The sequence below is a fragment of the Tasmannia lanceolata genome, unplaced genomic scaffold (assembly GCF_043159265.1).
Source record: "Tasmannia lanceolata isolate RefF3 unplaced genomic scaffold, GAP_Taslan_0.1 ptg000006l, whole genome shotgun sequence".
NCBI classification, from domain to species: Eukaryota; Viridiplantae; Streptophyta; class Magnoliopsida; order Canellales; family Winteraceae; genus Tasmannia; species Tasmannia lanceolata.
Genome location: NW_027518683.1, coordinates 23314778 through 23322635, shown reverse-complemented (window position 1 = coordinate 23322635; position 7858 = coordinate 23314778).

Sequence of the window (7858 nt, the reverse complement as noted above, 5' to 3'; positions counted from 1 at the left end):
AGAAAAGTCGAACCTTTTGGAGACAGGCTTTGTCTCATTGGTCGTAACATTCTCAGAGTTTAGGAGACTTGCCCAGTCTCACTAGCACCCTTATGTGTTTTCTCTTCTATAGGAGACAAGCCATGTCTCATAAACATCAGTTGTCATCTCTCTTTTAGGAGACTAGCCTAGTCTCATTAGCCTCTTTCTCTCATTTTCAGTTTCAAGAGCCTGTCCTATCATCATAGGGGTTAGGATTCTATCCAGCCTCTCATCAAATCATGTGATCTTTATCCACTCTCGCAAGGCATAGGATGCTGTCCAACCCTTGCAGAGTCGTGATTCAGTCTTTTCTCCCCGCAAAGCATAGGATGCTGTCCAACCTTTGCGGGATATCAGGAGTTTGTCCTCCCCTTATGATGATAGGAATTTGTCCTCTTGTGTCAAAAACTCAAAATTTTCAAAAACACTTGAAAATTCAAAAACATCTAAAAACAAAAAATCCTCAAAAATCTGAGTCTTTTAAGAGTAGTTAGGAAATCTGTTCCAAACTACGGATGGCTTGATCCCTAGCTGAGGGGTACGTAGGCAGCTCAGGCGTGCAGCTGGCATCCTGAGTTCAGTCACCCTTTTTAATCACCATTTTTGTAAATATTTCCACAATTTCCACAATTTCCGTCACTTCACCATTTTTGCACCCTTTCTTTTTACACTATTTTCACACACTATTTTTACACCCTCTCACCTTTTCATCCACCCAAGTTCAGTCAAACCCTTTTAATAAATATTTTCAAACATTTCAAAACAAAAGCAAAAAAATGGGCAAGGACGGTGATTGCCAGGTCACTCGGAGCCCTCTTTTCATTCCATTTTCGGTTTTCATCATGGTTTGCCGGTTTTATCGATTTTCCGACGTTTTTATCGCGTTTTGGGACGGGCGACGACGTAGCGTGGCCCCTTCGCAGGGATTGTCCTCGCTGAGCCCAACGATAGGCTATGACGATCGTGAGACCTATCCGATCTTCAGCGGATCAGGATTGTTGAGTTTGATTCATTAGACTCCCTGAGCCTATTGTACGCTCTCTTTTATTTTCCCTGGTATTCTCGGTCCTCATGTACCGTCGATTTATCGATTCATTTCTTTCCTCGCATCTTTTGTTTATCGTGTCTTTGTCTTTGGTTCCTTGTGTGTTTACTTTCAGCTTGCTTATTATTTGTGCGCTTAGTTTCACATGCTTAGCTGTGGCTATTTACTGCTTTCTGCTTACCATATCTGATATTGCTTGTTTAGCTGTAGCTGTGCATGCGGATGTTACTGCTTTCCTAGATGTGATGGGTTAGGAGTAGATGCGGTGAGTTAGGATTTGGATGTCTATTTTCTTTTGCCCATCCCCGGGTCATGCATGCTTAGATAGACGTTTTCTCGGGGATGCTTGTTCCCATTTTACATGATTTTCGCCCAAAATTCTTCAAAGTTAATAATAAATGGCATAAGAGACCAGGTGCTCGCACTTGGGCGAATTGGGGGCGCCTAACCCCTTCCCCATTCGTCATCAGGCACGGACCCTTTATATCTCTGGTTATCTGTTGCGACAGAGCACAGCATGGGATCCAGGGCCCACTTCCTTGGATGGCGACTCTTTCTTTATTCGAGGTGCGTCTCGAATCCGGGCTGGTCCCCGAATCGAGAGGTATCTCACTTCACATCGCCGCTCATGCTGTGAGGGGCACTCTTTCGAGAGTTCCTTGGCGGAGCTCTCCTTCACGTGGATGATCCAGAGACTCGCGTAGGGGGCACGTCCCCCCGCCCCGTCTCGGATCGGGGTCCACAGGCTGGCGACTCTGCTGGGGATTTCTTGAAACATTGCCTAACTCTGTAAAAATGCCATTTTTATTAATTTTGAAGAAATTTGGGTCAAAACCAAGTTAAATGGGAACTTTATCGTTAGAAATCCAGGGGCACCAAGTAGGTGCGTAAATAAAACGAGGGATTCACACACTGCACATCATATGTTGCCATATTCTTCATTCTTTATTTCTTTCGTTGTTTTTCATTATTGGCTCCACGGGATAGATTCGATGCGTGCCCGACTGGGATGTCATTACACCCTGATGGTGCTGTTGAATCTATTTCCAAGCTATGCGCCAGCGCTGCGACCGTAAACACTCGGTGCACTTGTGTTTACAGCAGCCGATGAGCAATGAAGTAGACTATGTATAACACTCGGTGCACTTGAGTTATACATATTAAGTATGTTTCATACGCATAGTACCCGATAGATTGAGTCCGGAGTCCTACTTTGTTTTATATATTATGTATATACTTACTGGCTTAGTGAAAACCAACTAGGATGTACCCGTGTTTATATACATCTATATTGCATTCATATGAGGACGAACATGTGTTGCTTACACATGTGAAGCCTAGAGTTAGGAGTCTTGTCCCATTTGTAGACTAGGATGGCTCACCTTGCGTGGCTACAGCGCGGTTCTAGTACACTCATCAGTCTGTCACGAGTCGAGACCTCCTTGGCTCCGCTAGATTAGACTAGGGTTGGTGCCCCTGGTTAGTATGTATATATATGTATATATATATATATATATATATGTACATATTTGTTATTAGATTAGGGTTTACTTCCTAGTTAAGTTTTCCTTCATTATCTAATCAATTATTCTTCTCTATCCATTCTGTGGATTATCATCAGATTCTTGGCTCTTTTAGTCATGATCTGTCTCCCATGTGCTTGATCATTTGATTGATCCTGATCAGATGTACTCCGCATGTCGATTATGAGTCTATCTTGCCATTATCATTACCGGAGTGTGTTCTTGCTGAGAGCCCTGCTTTTTCTTGACCATGACGACATACTCTTCATGTTTAGTTTCTGAGACCCTCCTAGTATAGCCGTCATGCTGCCGATTTTTTTTCCGAACCCTTAAGCGTAATCATCATCCTTTTGGGTTCGTTGACAACCATGTGCTTACCTTACCACATCTCCTAGTATAGCTGTTATGCTGTCGAATTTTCTCCAAATACTTTGAGTGTGGTCATCATCCTTTTAGGCTTGTTGACGAACCATGTACTTGCCGTAACACATCTTCATGTACAGTTGTTATGCTGTCGGATTTTTATCCAAGGGGATGTGTTTGTGCTACCTTTTGCTTCAACTTGCACATTACATTGTCATGCGATTAATTCTCATTGAGCCTAGTGTTTATGGTGTCCATGACAGGAGTCTTAGTCACTCATCTACCATCAACCCCAAAAAAGCTTTCATCTCTAAACTCGCTTGGTCTAGCCCACTATACCTTTTTCCTCTCACATTGCCCAGATGGCTGAGTATGCTGAAAGTCTCATCTTGAGAGAAATGAGAGAGATGATGATGATATCCAGGACCTGATAGACGGGGATCCCCTCTCTTCTCGAGCTCAGGTGCTTCCAAGAACCCTACACCAAACCGTGTTGCACCTCTTTCACCCACCATGGGAACCACTCTACCCTTTCAACCCTTCATGGATCTCGCCACCTTTACCTGTACCACCTCTGGGCTGAAAAATGATTGAAAAAAAAAATGTCAGAGCTTGAACTCCTTGAAAACATCATACCAGAGAAAGCTTTGCCATTGTCAGGTGCTAAAGAACAATTTGAGCTGGATCAACAGAAACCAAAGAGGCCCTCTCTTCTGAGATTCTAACTCCAGGATTGCTCTCTCCAATCATTATCAATGAAGGCACGTTGTCCTTGAACTTTCAGCGCCAATCCGTTGCCTCTGATTAAGTATCTCATCTTTGAAATTTGCTTTGAAGTGTGTATACCAACCCTCCTGTCAAAGTTGGTAAGTCTAACCATGTCAATATCAATTCTAAGTATGTTGTGTTTTGTGGTCTCTCTCATTGTGAGCCAATGTCCCATCTTTTGTTGAATTTGATGGAGAGCCTATCGTGGCGCGTCAAAAACCATTGTATGTACCTCAAACATTCAATGCAACGAACATTGGATTCCAGTGTCATCAATATTCTTGTATATGTTCACTCTTGGATCTAATGTTAATAAACAAATTAAGACACCCTCCTCGGACGAGGATGCCGATGAAATTCTCCTCGAGATTTGAAAGATGATCAGACGAGAGGAAGAGCGTCGAGCAAAGCCACTTGAAGATGAAATCGATACCGTGGATAGTGGTATCCAAATCCGAAACTCGGGAAATAAGGGTTGGCAAAATCTCCCGAAGAGCGCAAAGAATCTATAAACCTATTTAGAGGGTTCAAGGAAGTGTTGCTTGGTCCTATGAGGATAAATCGGAAGCGTGCCTTGGCATTGTTCAATGTAAGTCACCATCAGCTTCAGACATCAGGTCGAAAAAGCAAAAATTTCAAACGAAGATTACCAGACATCAAGTGAAGTTAATGAAAAATTGAGAGAAGACTTTCGGACAACAAAGTCATGAGCAGAGAACATGAACCCCAAAAAGAATACTTGGGCTATACATTTCGATGGAATTTCAAGTTAGAGCATTCAAGGAGTAGGGGCCTCCCCGACATCCAATAAAAAAAAGAAGGATAGAATCCAGAGAAGAAAGGAGAAGGGAGCATGCCCCACGTCAACTCCTCAAGAATGTCAGAATCTCAAAAAGCAGAGCTGATAAATAGATTGAAAGATTTTCAGCATTCAGAGAAGACCCAGAGTCGTAGAATCCCGAATATCAGTGCGAGATCCCAAAGAAAAGTGGGAATTCAATCAGTCTAGCTTGCACAGTGCAGATGAAGTCTTGCCAGGAAATGCCGCCAGACTCCTCAAAAAAAAAAAAAAAAAAAAAAAAGAGAAAGAGAAAAAAGTTCAAAGCCATTGAACCTTAGCCATTCAAGAAGCTTGTATGCCAAAACACCAGAAGGCCATCCTTGGACGCCTGCGCTTTAAACGCCAAAAAATCCCAAGTTTGAAAAATCCTTTTACAAACACCTTTGAGCCTCAACAAAATCAAACATTCTTTTCAAACACCCACAAACCAGGGGTAGTTCGTTCCGAACTACGTCTGACCTGATCCCTTTCTCCAAGAAAATCAGTTTTCCCCAACAGAGTCGCCAGTCTGTGGACCCCGATCCGAGACGGGGCGGGGGGACGTGCCCCCTACGCGAGTCTCTGGATCATCCACGTGAAGGAGAGCTCCGCCAAGGAACTCTCGAAAGAGTGCCCCTCACAGCATGAGCGGCGATGTGAAGTGAGATACCTCTCGATTCGGGGACCAGCCCGGATTCGAGACGCACCTCGAATAAAGAAAGAGTCGCCATCCAAGGAAGTGGGCCCTGGATCCCATGCTGTGCTCTGTCGCAACAGATAACCAGAGATATAAAGGGTCCGTGCCTGATGACGAATGGGGAAGGGGTTAGGCGCCCCCAATTCGCCCAAGTGCGAGCACCTGGTCTCTTATGCCATTTATTATTAACTTTGAAGAATTTTGGGCAAAAATCATGTGAAATGGGAACAAGCATCCCCGAGAAAACGTCTATCTAAGCATGCATGACCCGGGGATGGGCAAAAGAAAATAGACATCCAAATCCTAACTCACCGCATCTACTCCTAACCCATCACATCTAGGAAAGCAGTAACATCCGCATGCACAGCTACAGCTAAACAAGCAATATCAGATATGGTAAGCAGAAAGCAGTAAATAGCCACAGCTAAGCATGTGAAACTAAGCGCACAAATAATAAGAAAGCTGAAAGTAAACACACAAGGAACCAAAGACAAACACACGATAAACAAAAGATGCGAGGAAAGAAATGAATCGATAAATCGAAGGTACATGAGGACCGAGAATACCAGGGAAAATAAAAGGGAGCGTACGATAGGCTCAGGGAGTCTAATGAATCAAACTCAACAATCCTGATCCGTTGAAGATCGGATAGGTCTCACGATCGTCATAGCCTATCGTTGGGCTCAGCGAGGACAATCCCTGCGAAGGGGCCACGCTACGTCGTCGCCCGTCCCAAAACGCGATAAAAACGTCGGAAAATCGATAAAACCGGCAAACCATGATGAAAACCGGAAATGGAATGAAAAGAGGGCTCCGAGTGACCTGGCAATCACCGTCCTTGCCCATTTTTTTGCTTTTGTTTTGAAATGTTTGAAAATATTTATTAAAAGGGTTTGACTGAACTTGGGTGGATAAAAAGGTGAGAGGGTGTAAAAATAGTGTGTGAAAATAGTGTAAAAAGAAAGGGTGCAAAAATGGTGAAGTGACGGAAATTGTGGAAATTGTGGAAATTGTGGAAATATTTACAAAAATGGTGATTAAAAAGGGTGTAAAAAAGAAATGGTGACTGAACTCAGGATGCCACCAGCACGCCTGAGCTGCCTACGTACCCCTCAGCTAGGGATCAAGCCATCCGTAGTTCGGACGGAAAGGTGAGAAATATTTACAAAAATGGTGAGAAATATTTACAAAAATGGTGACTGCACTCAGGATGCCAGCAGCACGCCTGAGCTGCCTACATACCCCTCAGCTAGGGATCAAGCCATCCGTAGTTCGGGCGGAAAGGTGAGAAATCTACCAACCTCCAACATAAAGAAAGAGAGAAAGAGAGAGATCCGATCGTCTCCGATCCTTCTCCGGCCTTCTTCCACCTCAGGCAGTCTTCCTCCTCTCCGATCCACCTCCTCCTCTAGCAACCTCCTTCTCCTCCAACCTTTTTTCTGCAAATCCGACCGGATCTACGATCCTCCTCAGTCCGATTGTCTCCGGCCGGCAGCACCTCCTCCATCTCCACACTCTTCCTCTCCGATCCACCTCCTCCTCTAGCAACCTCCTTCTCCTCCAACCCTTTTTCTGCAAATCCGACCGGATCTACGATCCTCCTCCGTCCGATTGTCTCCGGCCGGCAGCACCTCCTCCATCTCCACACTCTTCCTCTCCGATCCACCTCCCCAAAACCTCCATCTTCTCCGACCGCACCGCCATCTTTCTCACCTCCTAGCCGGCCGATCTAGCACAGATCTGAGATTTGAAATCTCAGATCTGAGAAGAGAGGAAAAAGAGGGACACTGTTCACGGCCGGAAAATTCGCAGAGAGAGAGAGAGAAAAAGAAAAAAAATTGGGTTTTCTTCCTCCGTCCGATCCTTCTCCGATCAGATCCATCGGATCTCCGATCCTTCTCCGGCCTTCTTCCACCTCCTCCACCATCGCTCCGGCCATGTCCCAATCATCTTCTTAGAACATTTCTACTGGAAATCCGGCAAGCTTGTCACTTTCTGCGGTCATGGGTCCTTCTGTGTAAACCATATCACCTCCTTCGGTTAGATCTGTAAAAATTCCGGCAAGTCCCATGGATTCCGATCTGAGATTTTAGATCATTTCAAGGAGAAGTAAGAAGAAGAGGAAGAGGGAGTTCATCTCGGGACGAGATGCCGATCATTTCTTTGCGAATTCGGTCATCGCTCCGTGCCTCCCCAAATCGGATTAGCTTTCTGCTGTCTTGGATCTGCCTCCTATTCACGTAATTCTAGTTGCGAGGCATCGAAGGGTGTTCATTCCGGCATAATCTCCAATCAGGTTCTATTTCTTGTATTTATTTAAATAAAGTGTTTAAGTGGAGAAGGAAATCAGATGACTACTCTATTTGATTTTATCGACATGAGTACTGTCTGATTTCAAGGCGGTTTGTAGAAATATTATATGTGTATTGAAATCAGATGATTACTTTGGCATCATCTGATTTCGTTGGAGTCCCCGTATTGGGGTTTGTGGTTGGCTTTGAAGTGTTTAATATCATTTTTTTTTGCTTTATTAGGCTATACAGCGGCTGGTCTGGACTAATTAATGTTGTTTATCATTTTATGATTGCTACAGGTTGTGTACTCTTTAGTTGTAGATCATA